At 36.5% G+C, this 14,287-nt stretch overlaps 1 long non-coding RNA gene and 1 other non-coding gene across 2 annotated transcripts in view; one reads left to right on the forward strand and one right to left on the reverse strand.

The window, feature by feature from the left end:
- The first annotated feature begins 4,445 nt into the window (after positions 1–4,445).
- Positions 4,446–4,552, forward strand: LOC150069549 (U6 spliceosomal RNA). Its single transcript, XR_016538384.1, has one exon. It is a non-coding gene; the product is annotated as a U6 spliceosomal RNA (small nuclear RNA).
- Positions 4,553–9,024: 4,472 nt separating this feature from the next.
- Positions 9,025–14,287, reverse strand: part of LOC150069550 (uncharacterized) — a 140,610-nt gene continuing 135,347 nt past the window's right edge. Inside the window, exon 4 of the long non-coding RNA XR_016535545.1 lies at positions 9,025–9,279. This is a non-coding gene — a long non-coding RNA (uncharacterized LOC150069550). The remainder of the gene's footprint in view (positions 9,280–14,287) is intronic.

Raw genomic sequence — 14,287 nt, forward strand, 5'->3', positions numbered from 1 at the left:
AGAGAGAGAGAGAGAGAGACAGAGACAGAGAGAGAGACAGAGAGAGACAGAGACAGAGAGAGACACAGAGAGACAGACAGAGGCAGAGAGAGACAGAGAGACAGAGAAAGAGAGAGAGACAGAGAGACAGAGAAACAGAGACAGAGACAGAGAGAGACAGAGAGACAGACAGAGAGACAGACAGAGAAAAATAGAGAGACAGAGAGAGAGAGACAGAGAGAGAGAGAGAATTGAGAAATTGATATATCACACAGATTTGCTGAATGTATCACAGGAAGGGATAGGACAAATGCTAAGACTCCTTGATAATTCCTATGTAAAAATCCAGAATCACAACAAATTAAATACTAGATAGATGGAATTACAGCAAACTTAAGAGTTTCTGCATGGCAAAAGATACAGCTAGCAAGATAAATAGAAAACTCACAGAATGGGAGATTGTCTTTACTAGTTATGCATTAAACAAGGGCCTCATATCTAAATATGGTCAGAGCTCAAAATCTTAATCTCCCTACAAACAAATCCTTATAGAAATAACAACCCAATTAACAAATGGGCTAAACAATTAAAGAGAGACTTCTCCCAAAACAGAAATAAGAATGGCCAATAGACACGTGAAGAAATGCTCATCATTAAAGAAATGCAAATTGAAATAACATAGAGATCCCAACTTACCCCAGTTAAAATGGCCATTATCAAGAAAACTAGTGATAACAGAGGCTGGTGACGATGTGGCCCAAGGGGAATGCTACTACAGTCTTGTCTCCACTTGTGGCCACATTCTGCATCTTCAAGGATAATTCAGAAATATGAATCACAGGAAAACTGAATGCTTCCTGTTTCCACTCCTGATGAGCAAAACCATTTTTTATTCCTCTGATTTACAGACCCAACTTGCTGCCCCTATATGGTTATTTATGAATTAGCACCATTAGAGGGATACTACAATATCAAAGTAAACAGGAAAACAGAAAAGAGAGCCAGAACACGCCTGTTAGCTATGTGATTAGCCTATCACTTAGAAAGTTGAAGCACAAGGATCAGAACTTCAAGTTCAGCTTGGACTATATAGGAGGATTCCCTCATTTCCTTCATATTCAAACAAGCAGGAAAAGGACCACATGCAAGTAATAAAAAAGAATACACACATGCTCAATTGATCTCAAATCACCTTGCACAGAGTTCCAAATGGAGGGTCCAAAACACCAGAAACAAGATCTGTCTGGCTGCCTGTCTGGCTCTCCCTCTCTCTCTCTCTCTCTCTCTCCCCCCCCCTCTCTCTCTCTTTCTCTCTCTCTCTCTCTCTCTCTCTCTCTCTCTCTCTCTCTCTCTCTCTCTCTCTCTCTCTCTCTCTCTCTCTTTCTCTGTCTGTCTGTCTTATAAGCATATTTATTTATGTATCTCAACTAATGAAGAACTAGTTTAGGTATAATGTGTGCATTTTAGGGCATGATGTCTGAAAAATCTGACGGGATATGTTGATTTTAGCTCTACCAGTCTTTGCATTTCAGTCCTTAAGAGCAAAGGCCAAATATCAGCAGGACTGAAAAAAAATCATATAATCTGAGAATCATTTTCTATGCCCATAGCATGGCAACAATTGGCCTTTGTGATTTTTCTCTTTGCATCAGGGCCCAGACAACGCAGAACCTAGAGAGACACAAAAACATGTTCAAGGAGGTGCCAAACAGACAGGGAATGCATACCACAGGGAGCAAGAAGGGAAAAGACAGGGATTCCTCCATTCCATGGATATGATTGTTTCATGGGTGGTCAAAATCTTCAGCACTATGATTTATATTATTAGGATAAATCTAGCACACTAGCCCAGAACTACCTGTATGTTTTAAATAGTTTAACTAACTACGTGTCTGACACTCTGTCTGTCTTTCTACCTAAGTGTCATATCTATCTATAAATATAGATATGACATATGTGAAGTATATATATGTATATATAATTCAAAGAGCTCCATTTTAGGTATATGGATATCTCATCACTTTCATTTCAGAGATTCAGAAGCTCTTTATTAAGGTTAAAATAAGATTGCAAAAATTTAAATTTTGTGAAAGTAAGAGAAAAAGCACTTAAGCAGCTGTGAATAGCTGTATATATAAAACCTGACATTAAAGTACTTCCTGGGCAGGAAAAGTCTTTAAAGGAATAAATTTTCAGTAGCAGTGTTGCTTTGTGGTTGAGTTTCTATTTTAATCTCTGGTATTCATACACACCTATGCACACCTGGACGCATCTGTCACTATTGGAAAAGGCAAGTTTTTACTAAAATTCTTATCCACACCTGCCTGGTGTGCAATAAAAAAGTCAAGTCTTCCAACATTTTATTCCTTCAAAATCCTGTCACTGCACTAATTACATGTATTCCATCCTTTCTCCAGTCTGATCTTAAAATTCATAGCTTCCTAAAAAAACATGAAATGACTGTATTTAAAGTTTGACTCAAATTGACTCAACTTTAGCTTGCTTCTGGTCCTTTAGAATGTTTGTGTTTATCTGGGTGTTTTCAAGATTAGGGCACTATCTTTGGAAGGCAATTATCAACTCTGTGCACAGGTACTAATAGATGAGAGATTAGAACATTTCCTGAACATCTGTTAAACTTTAAGATAAATCCCTTGTCAGTGTTTCAATGTGTTACTTTCATTACAAGTAAAATTATATCATTTTTAATTTTGCTTATAAGTATCAATAATATGGGGATCAATCCATTGAAAAATGTCAAACATATTTAGTAAATGAATATCCATAGGATAACCTCATCATTGTTTAGCTTGACCTAGATAAATGTATGAGAAGCTCAAAATATTGATGTTATTAATATCTAAGGATGTTTCATATTAAAAACATAAAAATGTGCAAATAACCAACAAGTACAAATTTCTTTAAATTTAGAGGGAGAAGCTTATTGAGAATCCAAAAATGCATAGTGATTAGTCATAAAATACACATGCACTGTGCTGGGAATATTGCTTAGTAGTAGAGTGCTTGCCTAGCATACAGGAAGCTCTGGGCTTGATTCCTCAATATCAAATATACAGAAAAGGCTGGAAGTGGTGTGTGGCTTGGGATAGAGTGCTAGTCTTGGCCCAAACAAGCTCAGGGACAGTGCATGGGTCCCTGAGTTCAAGTTCCAGGATGGGAACAAGTCCCAGGATGGGCAAGAAAAAGAAAATATTAAAAAATAACATATTTACTTTTCTTTCCTCCTCCTCCTCCTCCTCCTCCTCCTCCTCCTCCTCCTCCTCCTCCTCCTCCTCCTCCTCCTCCTTCTTCTTCTTCTTCTTCTTCTTCTTCTTCTTTTTCCCCTTCTTTTCCTTTTTTTGCCAGTCCTGGGCTTGAATTCAGAGCCTGGTATCCTTGAGTTTCTCAAGGGTACTGCTTTACCACTTCAGCCACACTGCCATTTCCAACTTTTTTCTGTCTGTGGTAACCAAGGAATCAAACCCAAGGTTTTGTGCATGCTAGGCAAGCACTCTACCACTAGACCATGCTCCCAGCCAACAGCACTTCTAAAAGTGAAGGACGTACTGTTCATATACAAACAAGAGAACTCTGTAGATGAAGAAGTAGAAATCTGTGAGGAGGCAAAAGAATTAGAAAACCTATTCCTATTAATTATGTGGGAATTGAGCTCTTCAGCTCAAGGCTAGCACTCTATCCCTTGAACAACAGTGCCACTTCTGGTTTTCTAGTGGTTAATTGGAGATTAAGAGTCTCATGGACTTTAGTGCCTGGGCTGGCTTTCAGCTGCAATCCTCAGATTGCTTCTTATGCTTATTTGTAATTCTCCTCAGAAATGAGAATTAGAAATGAACATATTTCAAATCGATTCAATTACAAAGATGGCCATTGCTTTTTTATAAGCATGCAGCTCCATGTAAATTATAATGCACAGTAAACCATCGAGTAGTTGTTATAAACAGTTGTTTGTTAATTTCTTTATAATATCATGAACAATATACAATTTTAAAGAATATCTGAGGACACTTTACATTGAAAACTAAGAGCATATTATTGCTTGTATCTTAAAGAGTGCTAAGGATGTCTAAAACATGTCAATAAAATATCAGTACTGGGCTCACACTTACATTCCTAAATAACTCAGGAGTCAGAGATCTGAGAATCATTGTACAAAGCACAGCTAGGTGAGAAAAATCTATAAGACTCTTATCTATAATTAACTATCAATACACTGTGATTATTTGGAGGTAGAGTGGTAAGAGTGCCAGTCTGTGGCAAAGCAGCTAAGAAACAGTACCAATTCCCTGAGTTCATGCCCCAGTACTCATACACCCACACATGAATAATAACATAATAAATATAATAATAATTTATAAATAAAATAAATTATAAAATATATACTAATCCAAACATAAAGAAGGGATGGATTTCTAAAGTTATATGTTGACAAAAGGAAATAGCATGCGATGCTCACTTCGGCAACACATATACTAAAATTGGAAAGATACAGGGAAGATTAGCATGGCCCCTGCTCAAGGATGACACGCAAATTTGTTAAGTGTTCCATATTTTTTTATCTCTCATCTCTTTTGCTGTCCCTTGGTTATCTCATAATGTTACAGTATTTTACCTTGCTATCTGATATACTGTACATATGCTTATTTGGTTATTTGAAATAGGATAGGGAAGGGGGGAAAACAAGATGAGGGGTGGGAGTGCAGGGAGGGAAATGGGAACTAAGACATGAGAAAGGGTATCAATGTTTATGAAGTAATGCACCTTCTATCTGGTGAATATAATGTAACCCTTCTATTAATTAAATTAAAAAATATATGGAAAAAATTAAAAAATAATCACAAAAAAGAAAATAGCATGTGTTAAAAGTTAGCCTTGGGAGTTTGTTCTGCACATAGATAATGACAAAATAAGTATACACTGATTTTAATTGAAATTATACACAAGGGGAAATACTTCATATATCATGCAATTGGTAGAACTTAAAAGAAGTTGCAAATATTGTATATGTGGTGGGTTTGCATTCACTTTGCAGATGATTCTGATTAATCTGAGCCATCATCTTCATCCACTCTCTTTCTCCATTTACTGCTTTCTAGGCAACTCTTATGTCTCTCCATCCACTGCTGAACAGGCAGTGTATGTGTTTGTGCATATATATATATGTAAATATATGTCTATATGTATATGTATGTCCCCATTCTCCATATTCTAATTTTCGGCATAACTTTACAATAGTATTGCTATCATTCCTAATCCTAAGTCTCCATTCTTATTTATTTTAAACAGTCCAATCATATTAATAATTTGCAACTCCATCAAATTACCACAATTACAACTGAACCAAATATACCTCGTCATCATGTTTTTACCATATATAGCATCAGTTCTTGCTCGATAAAATGTCTAGTTATAATCTAGAACACTTTCTTCAAACACATACTTTGAAAGTGTACATACAGAATTGTTTAGAAAGGAGAATTTCAAGTGGCAGATTTATCTTCTCCAGCCCCTTCTCTAAAAGGTGACCATCTCTAGTTGAGATGCCTGAAGTTAAGAATCACTTTCCAAGGTTGTAGATGTTCACCATGCAGTGGGGGTAGTTGATCAGTCTTTGGGTACAGGCTACCCTAGCAGCAGATGCCACCTTAACAGAGACAGAAGTCACTGTGTGACTCAAATAGTAGAATGCCAGACTTAAACACAAAAGACAAGTGAAACCACAAGGCTATGAATTCATGCCCCATACCAGCACAAAAGGGAGACAAGCACACACACACACACACACACACACACACACACACACACACACACACACGGGGGGGGTAGAATTTAAGTTGCAGAGTATGTAAGAGAAAAATATAATTAAAGGAAATAATCCACTGGGTAGCTATTAGGATAATACAGTGCTTTGAAGATTTTGGAAAAGAAGAAGCAAAAACCCACATTAAGAAAATGAAAGCTATGGGTATTAAAATATGCTGATATTTTGGGCCTCAAAAGTAACTTATATAATCAAATGGAAGTGTCAATCAAGCCTGTCATTTCTGATGAGATTAGTTCCAATCAGTAATAAGAATAGGGCTCTAAATGCAAATAGGAATTATGTAGATACCAAAGTCTAGCTTTGCAAAACTCTACTCTGTATAATGTGTCATGTGGATCCAGGTTTTCTTTGTTAATTGTACTCAAGTAACATATCTCTAAAAAGCAAGTACATGAAATACTCAATCTGCTGAAAGCGATTTTCTGGTTGCTCTTACAAAGCCTGCTGCTTAGTTTGTAGCTTAGAGAAGAAAAATCTAGCTTAGCACATCTTTAGACTGAATACATCCAGCTTTCGATCATGCTTCAAGTATTAAATTTAAAAACAGAGAATCATACGTGAGTAATCTGTTCAGAATCATATTTGGATAATTCACACTGAGAAAAGGCTATGTTTCAGCCTTGGGACATGAATAGAATATTTGTTACCGAGTGGGCAAAATTTCAAAAACAGATTTTAATAGAGGTACATTAATTCACCAGATATCAAGTTTTAAATGTGAACCCTATGTCAAGCATTTACCTCAGAAGAAAGGATTTAGAAAATATGATAATATAGCCTAAAGTCCAGTTGAAAGTGATGAGTAAATAATTAAATGAAATTATGTATTTCAGCTTCAAACATAAAAGCATATGAACTCTAGATATGTTATATAAGATAATCATACCAACACCATACTGCAGTTATAGAATAGTGTCATAAGTGAGTAACTGGGCTAAGGCTGAAGGAACTATTCTTGGATGCATTTTGAGGAGACTACGACTAAACTAGGGGACCCAACAATAAGGACATAACACAGGGAGCTGAAAAAGCAAAGTCTTAGAGATTTGACCCAGACTATCATTGGAGAAAATTACAGGTAGTTGCGTTGTCTGGGACAATCACATGAGATGGATCATAATGAGTGGTAGCTGAAAACAGGTCAGGGTTATAAATGTCACACAAAAGAATTGTCACTCTCTTCTGCATGCCATAGGAAGAAATGGAAAACGCTGTGAGCCAGGCAAGAGCAGCATCACAAACGCACAAATTCAATTGGTTAACACAAACACAGAACTCCCCCCCACACACTCACTCACTCACTCACTCACTTACATCCCAATTTACTATAGGTAATGGATTAATAGTTAAACTTAAATAAGGTTTCTGGACCATCTCCATTTGAAAAAACAACATCAAATAAAAGAAATGATGAGAATAACTATCTAACATTGCTCCCTAGTGAAATGAGGGGCTGTCAGTCAGATTATTTCATCCTAATCAACAATTGTTTAGGGTCTCTCTATCTTATCATAAGAAATCAGTATAGATGACTTTATCTCAAGAAAAAGAAAAGAAATATAATAAAGACAGAAGCCATTTAGTTCTGCTGAATTTAACAGGTGTTTTTTTTAATATTTTCTTTTATTGTAAAAGGGGTTGTGCAGAGGGTTACAGTTACATAACTGAGGTAATGAGTACATTTCTTTTCTAACAGTATTAACCTGCTCCTTAATTTTCTCTCCTTTTCCCTCCCCTCCCCTCCCCTCCGACTTGTAAAGTTCATTTCCAACATAGTGTCTTGTGAGCATCTGAGCTAAGGAGAAGCCATGGAATTTTCAACTCGCTTTTAAAAATAAACCAGACAATGTCTTCACACCCAAGCAGGTATTTAACTTTGTCTTTCGTCTTCTTCTTTTTCTTTCAGGAAATGATTTAGAGGAACACTTGAAGTTCACACGCGTGACTTGCTCTCGGCAAAGAGGCTCCTTTGTTCTTCCCAAGGGCCACAAGACAAATCCCTCAGAGACATGGTGTGGAGGGATGAGGGCCTCGACCCCACAGCGAGCCCTCTGACCAGCCCTTGGACAATCATTGGCTCCCATCCCATCCAGAAGGCGCCTGCAGTCTGCTGGTTTGGGGGCTGGAATGCCCAGTGGCTGACTTGATCCCATAGTGTGTGATGGAAATTATGTTGTGTGCCAGCTGAGCTCAGATGGTGCAGGGGGCTGTTTTTCCTCCTGCGCCCTAGCTCTGCATAAAGCTCTGCTGCTAGTGGAGGTAGACGGGGGCGAGGAGGGGGGGCGGGACAGGAGAAAGGGGGTCAAAGAGCTGTGCTCCCCCCCATCCTCAGCAAACACCCACATCCTGGTAATAAATAAGCCCAGAGATCCAGGGGTTCTGAGAACCCCTGTGCAGCAAAGAGAGTTTAGCCCTGTCCAAATTGCTCACCCAGAGAACCCAATCTACTAAATTCCCGCAGAGCTTGTTCCATGACAACGGGTCAATCCTATGCCCAAGGACAGGGTTGCTGGATTCTGCCTCCCTTGGGTGTTCTGGGGCAGCCCACGTGGCTACGTGGGAAATGCCAAAGGACTTAATTAGAATAAAAATGACCCAGCATGAGGGATTCAGAGGCAAAGCTAGTCTTGGTAGTGGGCCCTGGGGACGCAGGGCAGCACACACATGAAGTCTACCTACAACGAGCTGTGGGAATCCAGGCCCTTCTCCACACACACTCCCCAACTTGAGAAGCCAAACCTTTAGGAACCAGGGCAGGGATGAGCGCATGACACAGAGGAGGCAGGCAGGATTAGGCAGTGGTCATGGCAAAAGAAGAGGTAAGCACCAACAACTCAAGCCTCTAATGCCGACTAGCTCCTCAGAAGACTGAGATGTGCGGACTGAAGTTCAAAGCCAATGTAAGCAGACCCATGGGAGAGACTCCTATCTCCAGTTAACCAATGAAAAGCCAAAGTGGAGATCTGGCTCAGCTGGTAGAGCACCCACTACCCAAGGCTTATGAGGTAGAATATCATAATAAATTCTGCTAAGGGAGAGCCTGAGGCTCTGAGTTGAAGCCCTCATGCTGGTACAAACACACACACACACACACACACACACACACACACACACACACACACACACACACACTTACATATCCATGCACAAACAATGGAAATGAAACAAAAATCCACTGTGTATGTTGCAACTGTGACTTAAAAAAAAATGCCACTATTCTCTCCTTGAAAAAGACAAGTAAAAAATGGTCCAACTTTGTCCAATGAGTGTAGGAGAAAAGAGATGTTGTTAAGAGATTCTGAAATTGGGACATAATTGTAGCCATTGATAAACTTCTTTCTTCCTTTCTTTTCTTCCTCTTTTTAGTCTTTTGGTTTTCTTCTTTTGTGGTCTTTTAAAAGATATATAAACTATGAATGTACTTCTGTCTCAAATTCAAATTCCTGGAGATTTATGCCCTGAAACATTTAAACAGGTAATTTATAAACAACAACATCAACAGCAACCACAACAAAAGCCTCTTTTCGCTAAACCTTACTAAATTACATTTTCTAAGGAATTTCCATAGTTCATTCATAATTCTTTGGAGATTTTCAAAGTCTATTTATCAGCTTTCCTCATTAATAATTCCTTTATAGTCTACTAGCAAGTTCTTTATGATTCAGGAATTCTGTCAATTGTAGTACTTTTCAACGTCTTTATTACATAGGTGAGAATAATTCATTTACTTTTCAACTCACTTGGGAGTCTAGTGATTTTTCTTGCATAGTTCACTGCTAAACTGTGTTTTCCAATGTTTCTACATGCCCTCTTGTAAGCTTCACACTAAGGCCTCTACAAATGAGTGGGAAGTACCCTTTTCAGAGAACAGGACTATTATTCAAGAAGGAAAGCTTTTATTTTGTTCTCAAATTCTTGATTATCAGGAAGGGGATATCGGGGCTGTCTTTGAATATCTGCCACTAGTGGCCCACTATGTTTTCTTGACCACAAACATTCTATGGCCCTAGACACTCCTTCCTCACTTGGGATTAACTACTAATTCAGAATGTAAACTTTGCATGTCATCACTGTTGAAAGCTATTGTGAGGTCAAGGATTTTCTTTTATAAAGAATCAGCAAAACAAGACAAGGATGCCCACTCCTTCCACTCCTTTTTAATATAGTATTAGAATTCCAGGCTAGAGCAATAAGGCAAGAAGCAAGCATAAAGGGGATCCAAATAGGGAAAGAGGAAGTGAACCTTTCCCTCTTTGCAGATGACATGGTTTTGTATTTATTTTTCTCATATATTTATTATTGTAATTAATAGAAGGGTTACATGATATTTGCCAGATAGATGGTGCTATCAATGATTTTGTATTTAAAGAACCCTATAGACTCCACCCCCCAGCTGCTTGAGTTGATTTGAAACTTTGGCAAGGTAGCAGGGTATAAAATAAACCCTCAAAAATCAACTGCTTTCCTGTATGCCAACAACCAGAAACAAGAGGCAGAAATCAGGAAAGCAACTTCTTTTGTAATAGCCTCAAAGAAATAAGGTACTTAGACATTAACTTAACTAAGAATGTAAAGGACCTTTATGATGAAAACTAAAAACCTAAAAAAGAAAATTACACTAGAATTGAGGTAGTGATAAAAACCTCCCATGCTCCTGAATTAGGAAAATTAACATTGTGAAAATGACAATCTTGCCAAGGATTATCTACAAACTCAATGCAATACCCATCAATATCCCAAGGTCATTCTTTAAAGAAATAGAAGAAACAATCCAAAATTTCATATGGAAAAATAAAAGACCCTCTTTACCACATTTCTTTCTTTTCCTACTACAATTTGGAAAAAAAACATAACTGACATGACAACATGAATGATAGGTCTTTTTCCCAAGTCACCCAGAGATGTGAATTTTTTTCATTACACTATCTCTGGTATATTTAATGGTAGAGAGAATTTTGCAGGGCTACATAAATTACTTTAAATTTTACATGATGAGTAGAAATTGATAGTATGGGCTTTCTTGGTGACAAGAAAACTATAGATTTTTTAAAGTATTTGTTTCAAGCTGGGCACCAACGACTCATGTATGAATCCTAACATTTCAGGGGACTGAGATACAAAGATCATGGGTCAAGACCAGCTGGTCAGGAAAGTCTGTGAAACAATTCACTTCAATTAATCATCAAAAAATCCAAAATCATGGGGCCAGGCATTTGGCCTAGTGGTAGAGTGCTTGCCTAGCATGCATGAAGACCCAGGTTCGATTCCTTGGTACCACAGAAATAGAAAAAAAAAAAGCTGGAAGTGGTGCTGTGACTCAGGTGGTAGAGCTCTAACCTTGAGAAAACCCAAGGACAGTGCTCAGGCCCTGAGGTCAAGCCCCAGAACTGGCAAAAACAAATCCAAAATCAGAACTATGGATCAAGTAGTATATGAAGTTAGTCTTGAACAATAAAGCTCAGGGACAGTGTCCAGGCCTTGAGTTCAAGCCCTAGGAATGGTAGTGTATGTGCATGCACACACCAACACAGACACAGACACAGACACACACACACACACACACACACACACATGCAAATGAAGAGGAGTAGGGTTAGAATGTAGTTAAGAACCCAGTGCATATCCTACAAAATTAAGAAGAGTGAGAAATAGTGGGTAAGATGGGGGACATTGATCATTATATATTCAAAAAATGCTTCGTTAAATGACAACTTCTTTCCACAGTTACATAAAGATAATTTTAAAGATTGGAAAAAACAATAGAATTCCTGATAGATTCAAATATTGAATATGTATTAGCTAATACCTTCAACATCAAAAATCCTGGTGTACATAAGAAAATATCCAGAAAATATTTTATTTCTAATTTGATAAGATCAATAACATACATAGATGAACATATCCAATTATCTAGGTATTTTACCACTCATTTTCTGCAAACATTTCTGAGTTCAATGAAAAAAATTCACTTGAAAGTAGGTATTTTTTCTTTTTTAACCATTGTTTTGCTAACATTGAATAGAGAACCATAACTATAGCATGTCAAATATGTTTAATAATTAATTGCTCTCAGACGTTTATTTTAAGAACTGTTTGTTAACGCAGGCAGAAATTTAACACGGCTTTGATCACCATAAAATAGGTAAAAGAGTGCCATCTAGTGGTCACATAAAGACATGGCAGTTTGTATTTAACAATAGTAAGATTTCAGCAATATCAGACATAATATTTTCAAATGACTTTTAAAATTTTATGGTATACATTAAAAACCACATTAATTCACTACTAAAAATAATTGCTTGTATATTTTTCTGGAGAGCTTTTTAAAAACAATACAAACTAAATTCATGTATTTGAGCTGTTTGGATTTTAGTTTCCATTATTTTGCATAGTGCTTGTATTTTTTCAATTGTATTATTGAAAACCTTAATTTGTGCACTATAATTATCTTTTTAAATTAGTGAGCATGTACAAATATAATGTATACAAAACAGAGTATTTAGATATTCAGGAATAAGCTACTAGCAAATGAATCAATACATTTCAAATTGCTGTCATATAAATGCAAAAGAAACTCAAATTATGTTTATTTAAGAATTTAAATAATTTGTAAAATATATGCACTTGCATCTTTTAAAATTTTTTTCTAACATATTGCCAAATTCCATTTTTCCTTAATAACAAATAAATAAATAAATAGCCCTCTCTCCTTGTAAATTTTGGCACATTTAAGAGATTAAACACCCTCTTCAGAAGCGTTATGAATTATGTAAAAAATATAAATACAATTTAATAAATATATGTTATAGACTAAGATTTGTTTAACATATGGTACTTAATACAATCAGTGGGTGATTTGACCAACCATTTATAGTTGTTTTGCTTTTTTCTGATCCCTAGACTTGAACACTAGGCCTTGGGTGTTCTTCCTGAGCTCCTTTTGCTCAAGGCTGTCACTCCACCATTTGAGCCACATAACTCTTGGGCCACAGCACCACTAGCTTATTCTCCTATTTTAATTGGAGATAAGCATCTCACAGACTTTCCTGCTCAGGCTGGCTTCAAAAGGCTATCCTTAGATCTCAACCTCCTAAACAAGTATGGGTGTAGGACTGAGCCAGCAGTATAGGCAAGGTCTCTTTAACTGTATTGAAATACTATATCTAATCTTTTCTATCTCATATATGTTAACTAATCAGACATATGCTACAAGGTTAAATAACATTTCTTTTAAAACTGAAATATCATGGAATTATACATTATATAAACAAGATTGGAATCAGTGTAGACAATGATTAAGAACAAGGGCTTTTGACATCGGAAAGATGCAATAATTGGCAATACTTTTCCATATAATCGGAAGCATTCATGTCTTCAAGTAAATGAGAAAGTTAATGTTTCTTATGTGAACATTGTTGAAAATAAATGTGGGTAAATTGTTATCATTACATGAGAAACATTTTGAGAGAAGAACCTTTTGATTATTCTATCTTGTCATCATGAGGTGAGAGTGGTAGAAAAACTTATAAAATGTATCGATCGAGAGTCTGGAAACATAAGACACAAAATAAAAAAGAGAAGCACAGCCCTGTGGCTGACATAATCATATGTATTAACTGTGTGCTGTGGCTTGCTTCCAGTACAGATGAATGTTGGACCCACATTTCTAATTCTGTAGTTTTATTAATTCTTTCCTTTTAATCTTGCATTGATAATCATTAAAGCTGATTTAACCACTTCCTGTAGCCTAATCACAACCCTTCTGGGAAATAATAAAGTGAACAACAGCACATCAAGCAAATTGAAAGACATAAAGAATGTAGAGTACAACATTTTACTACATATTTTCAGTGTTTGGTTTTTTCTAAAGTAAAATGTAAGTTAACATAAAGGGAAAATATTTTTCCAGAATCTAAAAGGAATTGAGTTTGATAAGATTATCACTTATTTTGTTATTTCTACAAGATGGAAAATAACTATACAAAGAAAGTGAAAGAAACAAAGAGAAAAATGCTGAGCAAGGCAAACAGGAAGCATATAGATCAATCTAAATACATACATTCTGCATGAATAAGAAAACAAAAATTATAACTGAGAGGGAAACAAAAAATATAAACAAAATATGGCACAAGATGAAACAGAGGACAATTTGGATTTTAAAATTCAAAGGTTTATCTACTACAAAGGGAAGGGAAATAATGATTGCCATGGGCTATAAGGTAAATATATTTTCATTCTTGAGATTCCCCACGCGTTTTTGGAAAAGGGAACCTGACTTGAAATAACAAGCTCATCAGAACAGGGGAATGCTTGCTTTCTCTCTTCTACAAAGAAGTAAATACAAAAATGATTTCAAAAATTGACTTAATGTAAAGAATGTGAGATGTAAGAAAAAGATGTGAGATGCCATGAACCACTGAAGAACAATATTACATAGGCAACAATATGGTCCTGAATTAAATATGA

This window comes from Megascapheus bottae, chromosome 1, assembly GCF_031878675.1.
Source record: "Megascapheus bottae isolate mThoBot1 chromosome 1, mThoBot2.hap1, whole genome shotgun sequence".
NCBI lineage: Eukaryota > Metazoa > Chordata > Mammalia > Rodentia > Geomyidae > Megascapheus > Megascapheus bottae.